The sequence below is a fragment of the Macrotis lagotis genome, chromosome 1, assembly GCF_037893015.1.
Source record: "Macrotis lagotis isolate mMagLag1 chromosome 1, bilby.v1.9.chrom.fasta, whole genome shotgun sequence".
Taxonomy (NCBI): Eukaryota; Metazoa; Chordata; class Mammalia; order Peramelemorphia; family Peramelidae; genus Macrotis; species Macrotis lagotis.
In genome coordinates, this window is record NC_133658.1 from 594,394,778 (window position 1) to 594,416,767 (window position 21,990).

The 21,990-nt window shown below is 39.9% G+C and overlaps 1 non-coding gene across 1 annotated transcript; it reads right to left on the reverse strand.

Annotated features, from left to right (window-relative positions):
* Positions 1 to 5,046: 5,046 nt before the first annotated feature.
* Positions 5,047 to 5,210, reverse strand: LOC141510568 (U1 spliceosomal RNA). The gene has a single exon (XR_012475031.1). It is a non-coding gene; the product is annotated as a U1 spliceosomal RNA (small nuclear RNA).
* Between the last annotated feature and the right edge of the window lie 16,780 nt (positions 5,211 to 21,990).

The following is a 21,990-nucleotide window of genomic DNA, read 5'->3' on the forward strand; positions in this document are numbered from 1 at the left end:
GGCTTTCAAAATTCATTTTTTTAAGGTTTTAAGTTCCACATTTGTCTCTCTCCCTTTCTTCTCTCTTGACAGCAAATAATTTGATATAGGTTCTACATGTACAGCTATGTTAAATGTATTTCCATATTAGTCATATTGTGAAAGAAGAATCAGAACAAAGGGAGGAAAATATGGGGGATAAATGTCATAAAATATAAAACAAATTGAAAAAATTGAAAATAGTACACTTTGGTCTGTATTCAGATTCCATAGTTCCTTCTCTGAATGTGGATGGTATTTTCCATCACAAGGTCTTTAGAATTGTCTTTGATCATTATACTGCTGAGAAAAACTAAGTCTATCATACTTTATCAGAATAATATGTTGCTGTTAATGTGCACAGTGTTCTTCTGGTTTGGCTCAGCGCTTGAAAGAAGTTCATGCAGCATTTTTTCAAGGCTTTTCTAAGTCTATCTACTATGATTTCATGCTCCATCACATTCATATACCATAATTTGTTCAACCATTCCCAAATTGCTGTGTATCTTCTCAATTTTCAATTCTTTGCCACTACAAAAAAAAGCTGCTATAAATATTTTTCTATATGTGGGTCTCTTCCCCTTTTTTATGATCTCTTTGAGATATAGATCTAGTAGTGGTATTGCTGGATCAAAGGCACAGTTTCGTAGTTTTTTTGGGCTTAGTTTCAAATTGCTCCCCTGAATGGTTGGATCAGTTCACAGCTTCTTCAACAGTGTATTATTGGCCCAGTTTTCCCACATCCTCTCCAACATTGATCATTTTTCCTTGTATTCTTTTAAAAATAAATGTTCTGTTTTCTTTTATATATGGATGGCAGACTTGTGATAGATCTCAAACTCTAGGACTATCTTTTCTTTTCTGTATCTTTGGATGTACTAATGTTGAAATTATTGATCATATGTCAAAGATCTTTGTTATTAAGGACACATTTCAGAATCAGTAGATGCTGAAAAATTATGACATTGAGGGTGTTAGAGCCATTGGATCACAGAAAAGTCAAATTCTCTGTACTAAATCTGTGACCCCAACTGCTTTGTCTTGATGAGGAAAGTTTTTCACTTCTCTCTTACTCAATCAACCCTTTCATGTTCTAGGCAAACTTTTAAGACTATAGATTCCAAAGAAGGAGTCTTGTTGTTGTTGTTCAGTCATTTACAATTTTGTCTAAGTCTTTGTGACCCTAGGCAAAGATACTGGAATAGTTTGCTATTTCCTTCTCCAGCTTGTTTTACACTGAGACAAACAGGATTAAATGACTTACTCAGGGTAACACAACTAAGTGAGTCTGAGTTGGAATTCTCTGAATTCAGACCAAGTGCTCCATCCACTACACCATCCAGCTGTCCTGTTATTCATACTTTCTCACTAATATTCATAGATGTTAATGAATTCCTGTTGATAATTCCCTGAATAGGTACAGAGAATTAATTCACTTTTCCTGCTTAATCAACATCTTTTCCTATTATACTATCTACCTTTCTATTAGATTGTAAGTTCCCTTAAGAGTTGTTTTATTACTTTTTGTTTTGTCTTTTTTGGTATCCTACATGCTTAACACAGTGCTGCCACATAATAGGAATTTAAATGTTTATTGACTGATTCTTTTTACAGTTGAGGAGCTGAAATGAGATCATGGAACTTTAAAATTTAATATATGTAATACAGGAGAGTTTGGATAAAGAGCAGAGCAAAAAGAGATACCTTTAATAACATTCGTAGCTCCTCTTTGGAGAGAATAGCTGCTAACAGGAAAGTTTGGTTCATGGCTTCCATGTCTGAAGTGAGCAAGAGGGAGAGAGCAGTGGCATACACTCTCCATTGAATGGCCCTGAGCCCTTCCAGGTTCAAATTTGAGACAAAGTTGCAGTATAATACCAATGGTAAAGTTCCTTATCTCGAGGACCAGCAAAGTGAAGCTCTTTTCTAATTTATTTAATAAAGATGGATGAGATAGGGAGAGATAAAGAATAGGGGCCAGGGGTCACACCAATCAAACTTATGCTCCCTGCTGCTCCCCCTCTCTCTATATCAATATCAATATTATTCGAAGGGATCCCCTTTTTCAGGGACAAGCTGGACTAGATGGACTCAGGGACAATATCATTATACTTGAGGAAGGGGCCAAACTCAGGTGGAGGTGTGAGTTCTGACGGACTCGGTTCCAAGCCAGGAGAAGAAGGAAGATCGGAGGACTGGGAGGAGGCTCAAAGTCAGGCACCGGGTCTGATTGAAATTCCCGTTCCTTTCCTAGTAAAAGTTCCTCCGAACAGCCATTAGGTGGCGTCGTCCATTGAGACAGATTTGAAGGATGACGTCAGGGAGAAGCAGGGCATATGCAGATAAGTCGAGACTCCGGACTCGTTTTATCCACCCGGTTCCGGAGTCTAGAAAACAGAGATTTGGAGGGAGATCCAGAGAGGCCTCTCGTGTTTGGACTCGTTTGGAGTGCTGGAAGCGAGTGTAGTCTGTGGGTATATAGAATGGCGTTTGGGACGCGGAAGTGCTGTGTAAGCGGGCGTGAGTGAAGAGTGTGTACACGATGCTGGAGTGCGCGCGTGTGGGGAGGGTGCGCCCAATTGCCTGATAGAGCTGCCTTCTTGATTGCGGAGCTGGTTTCCCTGCTACGAGGCTTACCTGTGGTTTTTTGCATGGGCAGACACCTGCGATTTTCCCCCGGTACCGCAAATTCGACAGCTTGATTTATAGTAGAGGAGGTACTGCGTTCGGGCTCTCCCTGGTTTTTTTTTTTTTCGTGATTCTGACAAAAGTAACAATTATTTCTGAGCTTTCTCGAGCCTAAACTTAGAAGGATTAAGTTTCGCATACTATTTTCCTGTAACGTGTTTGCAGTTAAAAGGTACCAAGTTTCGTAACACTACAAGTTATACTTCAGAGACTTGGGACAATACTTTTCAAAAATCATTTTATTCCGTAGTGTTTACAGTTTACGATTATTTTTGTGTTTCCAGTTCCGTAGAACTTTTGACTTCGGTCGACGTTTTCTTATATACATGTAGCTAACTGCATTTAATTCCAGTTGCATTTCATAAGAAAAGATATCCCAGTAGCCACTTTGTATCATTTGACTTTTAACTTTTCGTGTTTTTTTTCTTCAAACTAGTTCTTCCCAGAAGAGATCTCTTCCCCTCCTTTAATTGTTGGAAATGAGTTACACTTTCAATTTCTTTTTTTAGCTCTCTTCTTTAGATTTCTGACGTGGTCTTTCCTTTTGGACGCTTTAAAAATTTATTTTTAATTCGAATAGATAAATTATAAAATTGTACAATAAAAAAACCCAAAATAGCATAATTTGTAATCCTTTCATACAACAAAATGTGAATTTATTTTCTAACCCCTCTGCCCCTTGGGCTACCATTAGACAAAGAGGGGAGCATGTGTGTGTAAAAAGATCCTGTACATACTTACATTTATCAGTTTCTTCTTGTGCAGATAGCATCCTCCTTCCTGTCCCTTGTTCTCTTGCCAGGGCTCAGAGGGCAGGCGTGGGGTGGGGAGGAAAGGCAATGAGCTTGAGTGACTTACCCAAGGTCACGAGGCTAGTTAGTATCAAATGTCAGAAGTCCCATTTGAACTCAAGACCTCCTGACTCCAGGGCTGCCCCAAACAACATCATTCTTAAAACAAAACTGCTTGTTACTGTACCAAATGTTACCCTGGCTCTGCTCACTTTATTATTCTGTGCAAGTCTTTCCATGCTTTTCTAAAATCACCGAGTTCACCACCTCCTACAGCAGTTCTCCATCACAACCATGTCTCACAACCTGTTCAGCCATTCCCCCAATCATGCTATATCCAGTTCTTTGCAACCACAGAGATCGGCTTATAGCTGAATGATGATATCATTCTAGAACATAAAGGTTCTTTTCCTTTCCCCCTAATCCTTTCTGAAATAGGCCAAGTAGTGATTAAAGTCCCGATTATTGTATTTATCTCTATAATTCATATAAATTTCTTTTAAAAATTTAGATGCACATAGGCTCAGTAGTCATATTGCTTCATTCCCTTTAATAACTTATTAAAGTGTAATTACTGTTTATCACTTTCAATTATAACCATTTCAGCTATAACTGGTATAAATTGCTTCACTTGCCTTTTTTGTAACAAATGAAACAATAAATTCTATTCTAAACTTCCATTTTAACTATGCATCTCTAATTTTCAAATATTTCTTGTAAACATCGAATTTTGAGTTCATTCGATTCACGTTCAGTTATAAATACTATTTGTGAATTTCCCTTCTCGGTTTCTTTTTTAAAAAATGTTTTTTGCAAGGTAGGCGGGTAAATTGCCCAACACAGCTAGGTAGTTTGTCTGAGGTCAAATTTGAACTCGGGTCCTCCGGACTCAAGGGCCTGCTCTATGCAATGTGCCACCTGGCTGCCCTGTAGATGATTTTTTTAACCCTTTTTTTTTTTTAGGTTTTTGCAAGGCAAACGGGGTTAAGTGGCTTGCCCAAGGCCACACAGCTAGGTAATTATTAAGTGTCTGAGACCGAAATTGAACCCAGGTACTCCTGACTCCAGGGCCGGTGCTTTATCCACTACGCCACCTAGCCGCACCTTAACCCTTTTCTTAAAAAAAAAAAATTAAGGCAAATGACAAGGCACTTTATTAAAGTGTCTAAGACCGAATTTGAACTCACGTTCTCCTCACTTGCCCGTTGCAAAATTGAACTCTTATTACGGTGGCTTAGCTGTCCCCTCTGAGATCCATAAAAACTGATAAACTTTAGAAAAAAATGAAGTAACAAAGTAGATATTTCGACCTTCCTATGACTTAAGTGAAATTTGAGAAAAGACCTACCTAAAGTCTTGTTTCTCATAATTACCTAACGTATTTACAGCGGCTTTTAATGCATTAGGAGAACAGAAACAACTCCATCTTGTTTTGTTATAGGAATTCAAAGAAAGTAACCCCAGAAAAGTAGAAAAAAATTAACGAAAACACTCCGAAATTTTTTGGAAAGCGCAGGAAACCAGTATTTGTTTTACCTAACAAGTTAACCAGAAGAAAACGCGTACGCAGTCCCCCACTACCACAAATAATGCAGTCAAGCTTCCCGCCTTTGGGGAAATGGCAGGGGTCAGCCCATCCGGAGTGCAATGAATAAGCCTCGCCCTGGGGAAACCACCTTCGTGATCATGGAACCAACTCTGCCAGATAAATATGCTTTCTTGCCCCGCACGCGCGCACTCCACCCCCGCGCACACACTCGACACATAGGGTCACTCGCGCCGCCCCTTCGCAGCCCGATACCACGCGCTGCACACGCACAGGTCAAGCACACCCAAAGCCCTTCAGCTCCTACCAACTGGCCCAGTGCCCTCCGACCCTCAGAACCTAGATCCGTTCCTCTCACTCTCTGCTTAGGAAAGCCCAGAAGCAACATCCTCATCTGCATAACGGTCAGTTCTTTCCTGACGTCACCCACCGAACCGTCATTACAGGAAACTGCCCTCTACTGGCTGATGGGGCGAACTTGGAGGGAGAACCCGCATAGGCTTCCAATACACAACAGGAATTCGGCAGTCCTCACCACGAGCTCTTGAGATGAACAGAGTGAGAATCGATTGAGTTTCTTTGGTGACGAGTATACAATGACCTATGATAGTCCTTCGTGATCTATTTACAATTGAATTTTACATCTGTAATGTTTATCTCTTCAGATTTTATATTGCACTTTTAATATGGCCGGGTAGTTATCATGTGTCACTTTAAAATGTGACGTGTGCTCCAAGTTAGCTGTAAATCTGTTCGCTTAAACATTGAGTAAATAAGATATAGTACCTCTACCTTACCTATGAAACGGTGGAGAGAGGAAGAGATGAGTCTTCTGCCTCTCCGGGTACAGGCAGGCATTGAATGGGTGCTCATTGACATGGATGTCTTTCAGTCCATCTGGCTAATCAACATTTCCAGGGTTTCCGGAGAAACATGTGAAGTAATAGCATCAAGCCCGAAGCAGGTAGAAAACCTTGTCATTTGTTTTCTGAAAAACTCTATGCCGGGAAAGCTTGGTGAAAAGTGTTGAAGGCTCAAACATTTGGTCCTGACTTCAGGTATCATTTTTGCTGAAAAGTTCATTCATCTGAATGGAGAGCAATGTTCTTTCCTAATGTCTCAATGATATCCCTTTTGACCCAGAAGGAGACCCGGCAGAGTTTATTATTTATTATATTGGATCCTTTAATGAGCAATAGCCAATTTGCAAACCATAAATTTGATAGTTCCAAGATTTGGTGAGGCAGTACTACCAGACTTAGTCGTCCTACATAATAATTACTATAATGTAATTATACTATTACTATAATTGTTACCATAACCTTTCAAAACAGAGAAATCCATGTTTCAATTAGAGCTGTCAAAATTGAAAAATATCTAATAGTTTGTCATCTTCTGGCTCAAGAACACTGCAAAATATCTTACATTTAGAGAAGGACTTTAAGAAGGATAGGATATGACCAATGACATAATCTTGTCTTAAATACCGTTAGATAAGAATGGAGATGGTAGATGCATAGTTACATGTATGTGTGTTTACACATCCATAAGTGAGACAGTACACTGAATGAATTTTAGGGAAGAGAATATATTTTAGCACAACTGAAAAGTTATTGTCATGGCCAAAAATAGAAGTGATTGCATATTTCCTCTGCATAGAAATTTATTTTACAACATTTTATCTTCTTTTTTCTTATATAGCAGTATTATTTTTTATATGCAGATAAACATTTCAAAATCACATTTCTGCATATTCTACTGACACATAGAATCAACATCTTCAAAGAACTCTCAATTATCTGTACACTTTAAACTTTCTATCAATAAAATTAATTCAGCATGCCTCACTCAAGTTGTCCTAGTGACAATGCTTCCATGATGTGACCATGTAAACTATGCCCCCAGATGTGTCACACTTGAGAGAGCAAGTCCTCTGGACTTGGAATTACAAGAATAAGGTTTAAATCTCACCTGAGTCAGTATCTACCTATGTGGAAACATCGTTTTACTTACCTGGTCCTCAGGAAAATCAGGAGGCTATTCTAAAAAGGACTAAAAGGTTGCTTCCAGCTCAAGTTTCAACTACTTCTACTATATGGAAGCAATAATAGGGTGAAGAGAACTAAAAATAAACCAATAGCCAAATAATAATAATGTTTTCTCCTTCATTTTCTTTTTTTAAGCATTTTATTTGTTTTCCAATTGTATACAATAGCAAATTGTACCCATCAATTTTTTTCAAGGCTCTGAATTCTACAATTTTCCCCCCCTCCTCCCTTCCCTCCCCCCCCCCACAGAAGGCTGTCTAACAGTCTCTACATTGTTTCCATGCCATACATTGATGTCAATTGAATGTTATAAGTGTAAACATAAGAATAAACATAAGCCCCCTCCCCCCCAGGAAGATGGGAAACCTCAAGAATAGAGAGAGAGAAAAAAAATTGCACTTCAGTCTGTTCAGATTCCAATGGCTGTATCTCTGGGGTGAGTTCCTTTCCTTATCATAAATCCACCAGAGAAGTTGTTTCAACATTTTTCCCTCAGTTGCTATTACTAGCTGTCCCTCCACTCTATTCCTCCCCCCTGTCATGTATTCTATTCTTTCTCTCCTTTCATCCTGGCCCTGTCCAAAAGCATGTTGCATCTGAGTACCCTCTCCCTTCATCTTTCCTCTCTTCTGTCACCTGTTCCCCCCTTCCCTCCCCCCATTTCCCCTCATCCTGTCCCTTTCCTCCCATCATTCTCCAGGGCAAAACAGATTTCCTCACCCTATTAAGTGTGTATGCCATTTCCTCCCTGAGCCATTTCCCATGAGAATGAAGGCTCACTCCTTCCCCCTTGCCTTCTTCCCTTCCCTCCACTGAAAAAGCTTTTTTTTGGACTCTTATGTGAAATCTCTCAGCTTCTTCTTCATCTCCTTTTCCTTCCTTCCTTCCAGTACTTTTCCCCATCGCCCATTGACTCCATCCCTTTACCACATCATACCATTATATTGCACTCCTTCCTATGTCCTGTCTATATATGCTCCTTCTAACTGCTCTTATAAATGAGAAAGTTCATATGAGTTATCATTATCTTCATCCCATGTAGGAATACAAACAGTTCAACATCATCAAGTTCCTCATAGTCCCTCTCTTCCACTCCCTCTATGGTTCACCAGAGTCCTATACATAGAGATCAAACTTTCTGTTCAGCTCTGGTCGTCTGTCTCCTTAGGAAAGTTTGAAAGTTCCCTGTTTCATTGAAAATCCATCTTTTCCCCTGAAAGAGGACGTTCAGTTTTGCTGGGTAATTGATTCTCAGTTGTAAACCAAGATCTTTTGCCTTCTGGAATATCATATTCCAATCCCTACGAGCCCTTAATGTAGATGCTGCCAGATCCTGTGTAATCCTGACTATGGAGCCTTGGTAATTGAATTGTCTGTTTCTGGCAGCTGTTAGCTCTTTGATTTGGGAGTTATGGAATTTGGCTGTAATATTCCTGGAAGTTTTTCTTTTGAGATCCCTTTCAGGGAGTGACCGATGAATTCTCTCAATTTCTATTTTACCCTCAGCTTCTAGGATCTCAGGGCAATTTTGCTGTATTATTTCTTGAAAAATGAAGTTTAGGCTCTTTTCCTGGTTGTGGCTTTCAGATAGTCCAATAATTTTCAAATTATTTCTTCTGGATTTGTTTTCAAGGTCAGTTGCTTTTCCAATGAGATATTTCACATTTTCTTCTAATTTGGGGCTTTTTTGGAAGAGTTTTATTTCTTCCTGATTTCTTGCAAAGTCATCAGCTTCCTTTAGTTTCATTTTGTATTTGAAAAAGTTACTTTCTTCAGAGAGCTTTTTTATCTCCTTTTTCAGCTGGCCAATTCTGCTTTTTTAAGGCATTCTTCTCCTCATTTGCCTTTTGTTTTGCTTCTTCCATTAGGCCTAAACTGGTTTTTAACATATTAATTTCTTCAGTATTTTTTTGTATTTCTTTCACCAAGCTTTTGATTTGGTTTTCATGATTTTTCTGCATTGCTTTCATTTCTCCTCTCAATTTTTCCTCCACCTCCCTGAGTCGCTTTTCAAAGTCTTTTTTGAGCTCATCCACAGTCTGAGCCCATTTTCTATTTCTCTTGGAGGTTTTGGATACAGAAGCTTCAATTTTGTCATCATCAGAGTATGTGTTTTGATCTTCCATAGGACTGAAGTAATTCTCTATGGTCAGATCCTTCTTTTCTTGTTGTTTACTCATTTCCTCAGCCCAAGGCTAATTTAGAGCACTTCCAAGGCTTTGGGGTTGTTTTTTTTTGGGGGGGGGGAGCCCACTGGGACCTTTATTCTTCCAAGGTCTTAAACTCTCTAGCCCATGCTTTGATATGTAGATGACCACAGAACTGCCCTCTGCCCTGAAGCTATAAGGCTGGATCAAGCTATCTTAATATGAAAGCCCAAACTGCACCCTGGGTCTCAAGGTAGGCAAACTGCAGAGTTTTGCCCCAGGGAGATCAGAGAAATCTCTGCAGACCTCCCTTACCTTCTCTGAGGGTGCAGGATGCTTTCTCCCCATTCTTGCTGCAGGTTCTATGGTCTGTGCTCCTCAGTCCGCACACACCCAGGTGCATCAGAGTTCTCTCCTCTCCCCTTCAAGCTGTTGCTGGTGATGTCTGGGCTGGGCTGGACTGGGCTTTGCTGAGCTGGGCTGGGCTGCGCAGTGGCTTTTTTTCCCATCCCAGGTTTTGGTGAAACACACCTTTCCCCTGGAACTTCTAAGTTATCTTGGACTGGGAAGATGTATTACTCAGTCTTTTTTTTTTTTTAGGTTTTTGCAAGGCAAACAGGGTTAAGTGGCTTGCCCAAGGCCACACAGGTAGGTAATTATTGAGTGTCTGAGACCAGATTTGAACCCAGGTACTCCTGACTCCAAGGCCGGTGCTTTATCCACTATGCCACCTAGCCGCCCTCACTCAGTCTTTCTGTGGGTTCTGCCCCTCTAAATTTTGGCTGGAGCCCTCATTTGTATGTTTTTTTGGGTTTGGGGGTCGGAGTTGTCAGAGAATGCTGCCTTCACGCCACCATCTTGGCTCCACCCTTTCCTTCATTTTCAAAGAAGACCAGGACAGTGGGGCAATCAAGGGTTAAGTGTTGTCCAAGGTCTCACAGTTAGTAAGTGTCAGAGGCTTGAATCAAACTCCTCTCCTCCTAATTCCAAGGCCAGTGCTCTATCCACTGCATCACCTAGCTAGCCAAATAAACATATCAAGACCAGGAAAACTTAGGATCTTGGATTGTAGGCAAACAACTTAGGGAGAAGGCAGAAGTCAGAGTTTCTGGGGCTCTGGTAAGTAAGACACAAGGTTTCCCCTTAGTCTGCCCTCAGAGCTCAGCATGTGAGTCCCAAACAAGTCCACCTATCCTAAAATTGACCTTTCCACCTGAATGGGGATAGAGGCCAAGCAGGACACCTTCCCATTTTCCTCAGAGGATAGAGAAGGCTAATCTGGGGAGGAGTGTGTGACTGGATGCTAGAAAGCACACACTCTCCCATTTGACTTTCTCCATGATTTTATGCCTAGGTTGACTGATACCTCAGCTTGAAACATGGAACCCTTACGGGTTTTTGTTAATGTCTCTTCTAAAAGCAAATGGAAATCTGGGTTGATTAATTGGTTCTTGTCTTTCACTATCTGAGAAGATTAAAATGACATCACTATAGAGACAAAATACAATGTGTCTGACCATGGCTGATCAGGCCAAAATGAGCTCAGAATGCTCTACCACAGGTTAAGTACAAATAGTCCTTGTGGACATCTGCAGTGTTTATTCTCAACTTACATAGCTTAAGTTTCCTTCCAGCAGCTTCAGTTCTGCTTTGTTGATAGACCACAGCACTCTCTCTCATGAGGGCACTCCATGCTGGGAGGTCCTGTGCCAGTGTCTCTCATGCTGTATTATTAATTCCCAAGTTCTTAAGAGATACCTTCAGGGTCTCCTGGTATCACTTCTTCTGACTCTCTTGTGAGTGCTTGCCCTGTGTGAGTTCTCCATAAGCTAGTTCCTTTGGCAAGAGTACCTTTAGCATTCTAACAACATAGTTGCACTCTCTGTAGTAATGTTGAAGTAATAAGCAGTTTAGCTCGAGGAAGGATCTCAGTGTCTGGTATCTTCCCCTGTGAGGTGATCTTCAGAATCTTCCTAAGATAATTTAAACTGGAAGTGATTCAGTTTCTTGACATGGCACTGGTAGACTGTCCAAGTTTCACAGGCATACAGTAATGAGGCCAGCACCTCAGCTCTGTAGAGGTTTGGAAGTTTGGAAGACAGTCTTCTCTCCTACAATTTCTTTGGAGGCTCCCAAATACTGAGCTAACTCTGGCAATTGATGTGTCAACTTCATTGTCAATGTGTGCTTCCCTGAAAAGGACATTGCTGGGGGCGGCTAGGTCTGACCAAGACCTTTGGTCTTGTGAGGGTTTATGAAAAATTAGATCTAGGGGCTTCTAGGTGGTATAGTGGATAAAGCATCGGCCCTGGAGTCAGGAGTACCTGGGTTCAAATCCGGTCTCAGACAATAATTACCTAGCTGTGTGGCCTTGGGCAAGCCACTTAACCTCGTTTGCCTTACAAAAACCTTGAAAAAAAAAAGGACATTGCCAAGGTAAGTGAACTTATTCAGAGTATTCACAAAACTTCTCTGCTGTAATCAATGGATGTGTGGTGCTGATTAATGGAGCACCTATGTTTTCTTAGTGTTAATTGTTAGGCCAAAAAATAGCACAAACAGCAGAGAAACAATCCATACTTTGTTGTGTTCCAGTTTGAGACTGCATTGAATGCACAATCATTTCCCAACAGATGATCATGCATCAACACTCCTTCCACTTTGGTCTTGGCTTGTAGCCTTTTCAAGTTGAAGAATGTACCATTAGGAAGATAGCTGACCTTGAGGACATATTCATCCTCAGTGAAGGCATTTGATAACATGGTTGAAAACATCATACTAAAAAGCATTGGAGCAAGGACACAGTCTTATTTCACGCCATTGATAACCAGGAAATCTCAAGAGCATCATCTACTATCCAGAACCCAGGTAAGCATACAATACCAATAAACTCTGGGCAACAAAATTTTGATGTAATTTTTTCTTTTTTTCTTTGCAGGGCAAACAGGGTTAAGTGACTTGCCCAAGGCCACACAGCTAGGTAATTATTAAGTGTCTGAGGTCAGATTTGAACCCAGGTACTCCTGACTCCAGGGCCGGTGCTCTATCCACTGTACCACCTAGCAGCCCCTTGATGTAATTTTTCATAAACCCTCACAACTGACATTTTCAAAGGTCTTGGTCAGATCTAAAACCATTGTAGATAGGTCTCTGTTCTGGTCCAGGCATTTTTCCTGGACTTGTCAAGCAGAAATTACCATGTCAGTTTTTACTCAATCCTTTCTTAAGCCACACTGGCTCTGAGGGAGATGACCATCTTCCAGTTGAAGAATCAGTCTATTGAAAAGGACTCTGGTAAGAATCTTACCAACAGGGGCGGAGCCAAGATGTCAACAAGAGTAGATCCTGTCTTAGCTGCTCTCTCATAAAGATTCAAAACTAAAGACTTTAACTAAATTTTCAAGAGACAGAACCCACAGAGAGACCCAATGAGGCAGTTCTCCAATCAAGGTAACCTGGAAAAGAGCAGAAAGGCTCTGCTCCCCAGAGTTGGAGGGGTGGCCCACCAGAGGAGTGGCCCACCAGAGTGAAAGAACTTCAGCCTCCCAGAGGCAGCCCCAGGGCTCTGGGAGCCGTGGTTCACAGCAGCAGGGGAGTTTCCTGATCTACGCTCTGGGGAGCACTAGGCACAAACTGGGGGAACAGCAGGGGGGGGGACCTCTGCCACAGCAAGCACATGGAGCCCAGCCCTCAGGGCACACAGCTAGCAGCCTCTCCAGCACATTCCAGATCCAGGAAACATAAGCAGGTGGAGCTGGTAAGCAGGAGCCCCCAGGGCATGATCCCATTGAGCTGAGGGAGGGGAGTGAAAAGAGAGAGAGACTGCAGAGCTCTGTCCTCTGCCCCTGGAACAGGACTAGGGGGTTCTGACCACATTCAAGCCCCCCATAGAACAGCGGGCCCCCCCACCTCAGCCCCGTAGAGGGGAAGAGCTTATGATCATTCACAGACCAGGAGGGAGGACAGAGCCTCACACACACTGAGACGCTTGTGAGAGTATCCCAAAAGCTCAGGAAGCACCCCCAAAAACAGGCTTAGACTTGGAAAATGAGCAAGCAGAGAAACAAGAGGAACACCATTGAGAAATACATTACTTATGATCCCAAGAAGGATCAATATACTCAGTCTGAAGATGAGGAAACACAAGCTCCTGCATCTAAAGACTCCAAGAAAAAACAGAAATTAAGATCAGGCTATGACAGAGCTCAAAAAAGACTTTGAAAACCAAATGAGGGAGTTAGAAGAAAAACTGGGCAAAGAAATGAGAGAGATGCAGGAAAAACATGAAAAAGTCACCAGCTTAGTCAAGGAAATCCAAAAACATGCTGAAGAAAATAGCATGCTAAAAACCAGCTTAGGTCAAATGGATAAAACAGTTCAAAAAGTTATGGAGGAGAAGAATGTTCTAAAAAGCAAAATTGGCCAGATGGGAAAAGAGATAAGAAAACTCTCTGAGAAAAACAAATCCTTCAGACAAAGAATAGAACTCAGGGAGATTGATGAATTTACAAGAAATCAGGACTCATTACTTCAAAACCAAAAAAATGAAAAAATAGAAGAAAATGTGAAACATCTCATTGAAAAAACAACTGATACGGAAAACAGATTTAGGAAAGATAATTTAAAAATTATTGGAATACCTGAAAGTCATGATCAGGAAAAGAGCCTTGACATCATTTTCAAAGAATTACTACAGGAAAATTGTCCTGATATCCTAGAAGCAGAGGGCAAAATAGAAATGGAGAGAATCCACTGATCCCACCCCCAAGAAAGATAAAAAAAAAAAAACCCAGAAATATTATAGCCAAGTTCCAGATCCAGAACTCCCAAGTCAAAGAGAAAATATTACAAGCAGCCAGAAGGACACAGTTCAAATACCATGGAGCTGCAGTCAGGATCACACAGGACTTAGCAGCAAATACATTAAAAGCTCATAGGGCTTGGAATATAATATACCAGAAAGCAAAAGAGCTTGGAATGCAACAGAGAATCAACTACCCAGCAAAACTGAATGTCCTCTTCCAGGGAAAAAGATGAACTTTCAATGAACCAGGGGTGTGGGTACACAGGCTATTCTAACAGCCATGACACAAATCATCTCCAAGTAAACCGCCACCTGGACAGTCTCAGGAGCTGGCTTGCCGCCCTGAGAGATAAGGTGAGCTGGAGTCTTTGGGAGCCAGAGTCCTTGGGAGCTGGACATTCCGCCCCACTGTCCAAGGGCACTAGACACAACTGTACCTTACCATCTCCTCCCTAACGTACCCTCCTACCCTGTAATGCAAGAAGCTGCGTATACACATCGCTTGCACCCCCTAACCATTACCTCATTATTTTTTGTTCTGCCCGGGAAGACCTAACAGTATATATGTAATAGCTAAGCAATAATAAAATTGAGCTGGAGGCATAAGGCATTAGTGGCTTGACTCCTTATTCTCAGCTCCCCTCCTGGAGGGAGGTCACCGCTGTGGGCCCCAAGGAAGCAAGCCACAACACAGGGGAATTTCAAATGTTCCTGTTGGAATGGCCAGAGCTGAACAGAAAGCTTGATCTGCAAATACAGGACTCAGGTGAAGCACAGAGAATGGAGGAGAAGGGGAAAATATGAGGGACTTAATGATGATGAACTGCATATATTCCTACATAGAAAAATGACACTGATAATACTCATATGAACCTTCTCAGTTAATAGAGCAGGTAGAGGGAGCTTTTATAGTTGAAGCACAGGAGAAAGCTGAATTTGAAGATAAAATATTGTGTAAAAATGGAGTCAATAAAAAAAGGGGAAATGTAATGGGAGAAAGAAAAAGGAGAGGGGGGAATAGGCCAAGATATTTCATATAATAAGATTTTTCTTTATTACAATGAGCTATTGCAATGATATGGAAGGGGGGAGGCAAGGGGGAATGAGGGAATCTTTGCTCTCATCAGAGGTGGCTAGGAGAGGAAACAGCATATATACTCAATGGGGTATAGGCATCTGGAGTAAGAAGGGGGGGCAAGGGGAAGGGGTGGGGATGTGAATGAAGGAGGAGATGATGGACCATGGGGGGAGAGTGGTCAGATATAACACATTTTCTTTTTTACTTCTTGCAAAGGGCTGGGATTGGATGGCCTGTCTGGGACCATAGGGCCAGGTGGATGCTGGGCCTAAGGAGTGGTATGGGGGCTCAGGGCCTCTTGGCCCCAGGGCCAAGGATCTTTCTGCTGTGCCACTCAGCTACCCTACAGCAGAGTCAGAGTGAAAGGAGAGAGAAAATATAGTACATGGTAGTGGAGAAATGAGAAAGGAGGGAGTTGCAATCAGCAATGGCAATGTTGGAAAAATATGGAAGTAACTTTTGCGATGGACTTATCATAAAGAATGTGCTCCACCTGTGACAGAGTTGTTGGTTTTGGAACAAAGACTGAAGCACATTTTTTATTATTATTATTATGGGGGGTGCAAGGCAAATGGGGCTGTGTGGCCTGGCTGGGGCCGCATAGCAGGGTGATCTTTGGGTGTCTGAGGCTGGATTTGGACCCGGGTGCTCCTGGCTCAAGGGCCAATGTTCTGTCTGTCACCCAGCCACCCCTACTATTATTACTATTTTATTTTATTTGGGGTCTTTTTTTCTCTTTTTTTTTTTGGTTTTTTCAGGGCAGTGGGGTTGGGGTGGCTTGCATGTCACACGGCTGGGTGATTGTTGGGTGTATGGGGCTGGATATGGGCTCAGGTGCTCTTGGCTCCAGGGCTGGTGCTCCGACCATTGCGGCACCTACCCATACCTACAATTATTACTATTATTTTTTTTTGTTTTAATTTTTCTCTCCCCTTTATCACTCAAGTGAGTCTATACTTTTTGGGGGGAGGGGGTATTTTGTTTGCTCTTAAACAAGAATATTTTATTAATGTATAAAAAACATTATTTGTATAAAATGAGAATAAATATTAAATATTAAAAAATATATATCTGCATAAATCACCAGATAGTACTCTAAATTTTAGCTCCTTTACTCCTTTCTACACATATATCGACAACTTACTTAGGATCTGGCTAAGTATTTTTGCTTCTAGACCTTGTCTCTTGTTTATCTTTATTCTCTTTATGCTGCCAAGAACCAATTATCCTTGTTTATCTCACCTAACTCAGTCTAGAGTTTAAAATGCAAATATTATTACAATTTTATTAAAATGACTCAGTCCCCATCCTATTAAGATTCTTATCTCCTTTCTAGGTTCAAGTTCCTCAGAGAAACATGGGCATACATTATCACTTAGCTTCCATTTACTGAATGGTAAAGAAAAAAAAAGAATCTTACCAACAATGAGTAAAAGAGAAACACCCCTCTGATTGTCACAGGGTAAGCTATTCCCTTTACCTTTATAGAGATGGACTATGGAGGTGTCTTTGAATTCTTGGGAGATAACCTCTTCATAAGGTAGAACTATAAAATTTCAGTCAACTTTTGGATGAGCACTGGACCCCTCCCCACCTTGTAGAACTAAGCTGGAATAGAATCAGCACTAGGTGCTTTTCCGCATGAAAAGAGCTTAATAGTATTCTAAACCTCTTCTTCCATTGGCACTTCAGCTAGAGGTAGATTGACTTCAACTTGAGATAAACAGCCAATGGCTTCTGCATTGATGGCCTATTAAGAACACTGTGGAAACGTTCAGCCCATCTTCTAGGAACTTGTCTCTGTCATTAATCAATGCGGCTCCATCAGCACTGAGTAGCTGGTATGCACCATGTGCCTTTGGTCTATAAATAACCTTCAGAGCATCACAAAAGAACTTTGGATTGTTACTATCTGCACAAAACCGAAATTCATCTGAGCCAAGAGTCCTGCATCTTTTGAACCTTTGCTTGTACTTTACTTTTGATGGAATTAAATGAGATGAATGAACTATCTTGCTGGTAAAACTTGTGGAGTTCTCATTTTTTCATTTAGCAGCTTCTGTATTTTCCCCAACATTTTTCACTGACCTTTGCAAGTGTTCTGACCCAGATGACCAAATGCAGGGTTGTACACCAAGTTTCTAAAAGTTGCCACTATTGTCAGTTGTGTGTTAGCTCAGCTTTCCCTCCAATTTAGCAACAAACTCTTCCCCTCAGAGAAGCACTCTAATCTCTTGACAGTAATCCTGCTAATCATTTTGCTTTATGACATGTATATTCTTATGTGTATTTTAACTCTGCAACACATAGTAGCCATTTATTGAAGACTGCTCCACAGATTTGGAAGATGTATCATTTCAGTATTTTTGTTGGGAAACTAAAGTAAATATTTTTATCACTTTTTTTTGTTTTTTATTTATTTGTAGGACAGTTAAAGTGATTTGCCCAGGCTCACACAGCCAACACAGGTCGGATTTGAACTCAGATCCTCCTGATTTATCACTTTTACAAAAAAAATAATTATCATAACCGAAAAGAATTTTCTGAAATTCAGTATCAATTTTCACTGAAGTCACAGAGAAGTGAATTGGATCCCATATTCATTTAGACATAGTTTTGTTGTTCCCTTTTGGTCAAATGTATTCAATTTGTCCTGTTGTACTCCAAAAGCCAGATGGGGAGACCAAGCTCTTAAATTTTGGAGATTTATTGCCAATGGCTATGCCAGGGTTACATCCACAAAGTGCATAGCACCAAGTAGGCAGAGAACAAGGTTTTCATAGTATGGGGGGGGGCATATTATGAGCAAGCAGGATACAGAAGCAGAGATAGCAGTTAGATATATTTCCTTGTAGTTGAGTGAAGTTTACTATCTCAAGGTCCCAGTTGCATCTGGGGAAGGGGAGGGGGCACAGGAATTTTGCAGATACAGCAAAAGTGATTTGGTTAACAAGAGCATTTTGAGAGTCTCAGAGAAATTTATGGTATATCTCATGACCCCAGGGTCAACCATTTGGGTCCTATCAGAATGTTCTCAGACCCAAAGGCATCTAGCCAACTTTATATTTCTTAGGAGTTTCTTGGGGCCCAGGAAAGTGTCAAGGACCCCTTCTATATAAGGATTACACAAATATTAATATTATGCTTCAGTCCTAGTTACTTTGCTGCAGAATTCCTGAAGAAGCATCTGTTCCTTTTGAAAGATTTGCTTTAGTTTGCCAACAACAAAGTAAATATTTGCTGCTGTGACTTTTTTTAAAAAACACTGAAATAATAAATAAATTATTTATATGTTTGGATCAGAACCAAGTCTTTTTTACTCCTGATGGAAAATACTATCCACATCCAGAGAAAGAATTGTGGAGTGTGAATACAGAGCAAAATATATTATTTAGATTTTTGTTTTTCTTGTTTTCCACTTTTGTTCTGTTTCTTCTTTTACAAAATGACTACTGTAGAAGTGTGATTGCACATATATAACTTCTTATTAAATTGCTTGCTGTTTGGAGGAGGGGGAGAGGAGGGAAAGAAAAATTTTGAACTCAGAATTTGAATATTGAAAACTATCTTTACATGTGATTGGAAGAAATACTATATGCAAAAAAAAAAGAACCAAATCATTTGAGATTCTAATTAATCAACTACTTACCTAATGTTGAAGAACCACCCATGATTCTCCGTCTTGGTAAAGAGATGTTTAGATTAGGAAGCAAAATTTAATTTTAGGAGAACATTTTACCTTGCTACAGTGTTCTGTGAATTTAGTAGAATTTAGTTGCCTTGGTAAATTTGAAATCAAGTTGATAACAGAAATTAGAATAGACTGGGATTTTTTAAATTTTTATTTCATATTTATTTTTGCAAGGCAATGGGGTTAAGTGACTTGCCTAAAGTCACACAGTTAGGTAATTATTAAATGTCTGAGGCTGAACCTGAATTCAGGTTCTCCTGACTCCAGGGCTGGAGCTCTATCCACTGGGCCAACTAGCTGTCCCATAGATTAGAACTTTAAAAACAAGAAAAATATTCTTTTAAAAAAAACATATGAGGGGTGGCTAGGTAGTGCAGTGAACAGATCCCGGGCCCTGGAGTCAGGAGTACCTGGGTTCAAATCCGGTCTCAGACACTAATAGTTACCTAGCTGTGTGGCCTTGGGCAAGCCACTTAACCCCATTTGCCTTGCAAAAAAATCTTAAAAAAAAACCCAAACATATGAGAAACTACCTGTAAAACTAGAAGTTTCCATTAAGAGCAGGATAAATTAAAGTTTTACAATAAATTGGTATCATATAAGAAAACCTACACTAATGCGTAAAGGAGAGATGAGTGGAGTGAAGTAAACCAGATCTAAGCACAGGCTTGGGATACCACTGGGAAAAAATTTATGTAGGATTAAAGAAGTAGTAAATGTAAATGAAATATGAAATCAGAGTATTCAAAGACTGGTTGGAGGAGATTTTGGATCTCATTGAAATGTGTGTGTGTGTGTGTATATATATATATATATATATATATAGAGAGAGAGAGAGAGAGAGAGAGAGAGAGAGAGAGAGAGAGAGAAATAAAAAGGAGATGGAAGATGACTATTCCTGTAAGTTTGTGAATAGTATCTATAGAGAAATGCCTATTAGAATTAGTTTTCAGTTTTCTCCTGGTCTCTGAGTTTTATTTAATCAATTTAGATATTCTTATTGATGAGGGAAAACAGTCTTGGAACTTGCTTTAAAGGCATAGTATTCTATCCAGCTACAACATTTGCCAAGTGAAGAATATAGAAATAAATTTGCAGCATGGAATTATTTGAATAGCATCATGAAATTCTGGTCTTGAAGGCACAATAGAAGGGGAGTTAATTAGTATTATCTCCAGTAGGATAGGCAAATTCAGGAATTTATTAGTTCCCCATCACTTGAGATATTTAAACTGACACTGATTATGATGTTGTGGCAGATAATTCTGTCTGAATAGATTAAATGACCTCTCACATCTCTTCTTATTCTTGACTTTTGTGTTATGACGTGTATTCCCATATTTCTTCTATTCCTCCTGACTGAAATGTCTGTTTCCATTTCTCTCCTGCCCAAATATCTACCATTCTTTAAGGTCCACTTCAGGTTCCTTTTCCAACCAGTCCAGACACTCTGACCTTTTCCTTTCCTAAACTTTTATACTGTTAAGAGTCAATATTATTGAGCACCTAACTATAAGCTGCCTTGAACTATTCTAAACTACTTTGTATGCATTAGTTAGAAGCAGTTAGGTAGCCCACCATCTGAAGGCAATAATCTGTTCAATTTGGAGAAGAAAAGATTTATATAATTCAATGAACCTCTGTTGAACTGAAGGAAATTAAAATGATCTGCGCCTTAAGAATTCCAGCCCATAATTGGAGATTTTCTCTAATTTGGGTATGACACACAGGAACACAAACAGAGACAGATAGGGAAACCATTTAGTTAACCAATCTCATTAAAGCTACCCAGTTTTCTCTGCTGTAAACACAGTAGCTCTTTATGCAAGCCAGTTTAAAAACACTTGCCCAGAAACCTGATTTTTAACGATATCTATAGATTTGTCTGGGCAGCTAGTTCATACAATGGATAGATAATTAAATTCCAATCTGACTTCAGATGCTAACTAGCTGTAGATCTCTGGACAAGCCATTTAACTCTATTTGCCTCAGTTTTGCATCTGTAAAATGAGCTAAAAAAAGGAAATAAGAAACCACTGCAGTATCTTTGTCAAGTAAACTTCTAATGGGATCGTGAAGAACTGGACATCAGTGAAGCAATTCAACGAAATAAAGATTTGTTCGGAGGATGACAAAAGCTCTTGCTCAGAGTTATGAGGAATAGCTTCTGTCTCCTTAGGTCAATTGCCTTACTTTTCTTATTGAACTGATAATAATCACTTTTCCAACCAAGCTAACTATGGAAATATCTCATCTATAAAATAGGCATAATAAATACTTACCTGATATACCTTCTTGGGATTTTTGTAGGGGAAAATTCATTACAAACTTTAAAACACAGGACAAGAACTGGGTTTCAGAACCTCCAGGATGGGACATTTTATTTTGCTCTGCTTTATTTCTGCTTTAGTTCACAATAGAATTTTTAATAAATAAATTTCTTTTTTTTTTTGGTAAAGATTGTTTTGGAAACAGTAGATTTAACCATCATTTGTGTCATTTTTAAACCATCTGCTGTTTCTTTTCTGTTTTTTCTGTTTTATTTTCTCTTTTATATATTTGAGCTTGTCATGCACTGAACTGTATATTGAGTTTAATTGTGTTAACTGTTGTGTGACTGAAAGGAGATTTGTAAGAGTTATTGTGATTTAGGTGCTCTTGTTCAATAGCAGGTATGGGCAAGTGGTTCTCTATGGGTGTGTCTCCTGTTATCTCATCCACATTATTGATCTCAACAGTCCCAGTTGGGGCATGGTAATTTTGCCAATGGTACTGTTTTCTCACAGGATGGGGCTTTTTTATCTCAAGGAGAGAATGAAATGTATCTTATAAAGGGCAGATTGTCTTTTCAGGACAACTGTAATTTCTTAATTGATTGTTTGAATAGTAACTAAGTTATAGTTGCTACTCTTATTCAATTTAATATTCTTCAGTGTCACACAACATATTCTAAAGGAATCTTCTTATTTGCTCAGGTTTCTCTTTTTTTTTTTTGAGGCAATGGGGTTAAGTGACTTGTCTAAAGTCACACAACTAGGTAATTATTAAGTGTGAACGCTGGTCCTCCTGACTCAAGGGCCAGTGCTCTATCCACTTCATTACCTAGCTGTCTCTATTTTCTCAATCTCTCTCTCTCTCTTTTTTTTTTTGCTTTGTTTTTTTAGGTTGTTTTTTTTTTG